Raw genomic sequence first — 1,836 nt, 5'->3', positions numbered from 1 at the left:
AAGTATATAAATAATTAAATAAATAAAATGATCGATAGATAAATGGATAGACACTTGAATAGATATGCACATAGGTGAGTAAATGAACAGACAGATACATAAATTAATAGAAGAATATATTAATAGAAAGATAAAGAAACAGATAGATGACGTCAGTGCCTAGTGTCGCCCGCATGCTGTCTGTCTGTTCAGCCAGTCACAACTCACAAGCAAGTATGATAAGGGCGGTGCGATGAACTGGACTTACGTCAAGATAAACGAACACAGAACAACGGATCTCGAAAACAGGATATAACGGGTCTATGAATAGCCTATTGGAATAAAATTTGTATTGCTTATTTATTGCAAGCATAATTATATATATCACTGACTAACTAAGTATCAAGTAGCAAGCTATCTACCTAGCTATAACCAATTATCTAACTAACCAATGAACTTGAAAAATAACAAAATGTATAGCTTATTAATTAATGCCAACATATAACCACCTATCTAACTAACTACCTAACAAACAAATCAAACAGCTCACTAACTACTTACTAACAAACTATCTAACTAACATAAATGGGTTGGGGAAGGAGTTGCTGGTTACTGGGACAATTGATGGAAAGAGGAATATAACAGTGGAATTGATGGATTGACGAAGGGTGGGAATGGATGCATAGACGCGTTGAAGGAGGGTGGAAGTGATGTGTGAGAAGGTGAAAGGAGGGTGGGAGAGAACTGTATGAGAGGGTGGAAGCGGGTGTGAGAGGGCGGAAGAGAGTTAAGAGATAAGGTGGAAGGAGGGTGGGAGGCCTAAGTGTGAGGGTGGAAGAAAGGTGTGAGAGGGTGGAAGAGGGAGGGTGTAAAAGGACTGAGAAAGAGGGTGGGAGAGAGCTGAGTGAGAGGGTGGAAGAAAGTGTAAGAGTTGCGCTGGATCAAAGAAAGACCGCCAGTTAACATAGTAAGACAACCCGCCTACTGAGTACAACAAGTAGATGTGAGAACGTTATCAGGGCGGCTCCGCTTATCTCTATCCTCCTCCTCCTCCTCCTCGCCTTCCCGCCCCGCCGCTGCTCCTGTTCCGCTATGTTCCGTCTCGTTCCGGTTGCTCTTCTTAACCTCATCTTGCACGCGCGGAACGGCACAGCGAGAAACGGTACATTGTTGGGTTAATTTATTTCCCTTTCTTTCTCTGTCTTCATTATAAAAAAAAGCGAATATGATTGTTGTTTGGTTGATTTATTTCCTTTTCTTCCTCCGTACTCATTATGATAACGAAAATAATTATTGGTTGGTTTATTTATTTCTATTTCTTTGTCTACCTTTCTTATGTAAACAAAGCTAAATAATAAAACGGACTTAATGACCGTTTTGCTAATCTATTTCCTTAATTTCTTCCTTCACCATGTCCTTTTACTTTCCATTTCTTCTTTTCCTTTCCTTTTCCTTTCCTTACTAATAATTTCTTCTTGCCCCCCCCCCCCTCTCTCTCTCTCTCTCTCTCTCACACACACACACACACGAGGACGACGTTGTTTTTTCGGGTTCTCCATGGCGCCAAAGCTTACATAATCAGACCAGAGCACAAAGAAACACACACACACACACACACACACACACATAGATTTAGATAAAGTAAAGTTAAATACGACTCCTTGCTGACACGATGCCTACCTGTCCGCACGCGCGCCCACACCTGCCTCTCCACCTGCCTTCTTACCTTTCCTCCTTTCTTCCTGTCTTCCTACCTGCCTACCTGCTCTCACCCACTTCCGGTTCTTCACGGTACGAAACATTATAATAACAAGATAATGAGATAATCAGATTTGAGGACAAGCAAAAAGTGAAGGA

Source organism: Eriocheir sinensis, chromosome 33 (assembly GCF_024679095.1).
Source record: "Eriocheir sinensis breed Jianghai 21 chromosome 33, ASM2467909v1, whole genome shotgun sequence".
In the NCBI taxonomy this organism is placed as follows: domain Eukaryota; kingdom Metazoa; phylum Arthropoda; class Malacostraca; order Decapoda; family Varunidae; genus Eriocheir; species Eriocheir sinensis.
The sequence above is the reverse complement of the archived record's forward strand: the minus strand, read 5'-3'. Positions refer to the sequence as shown.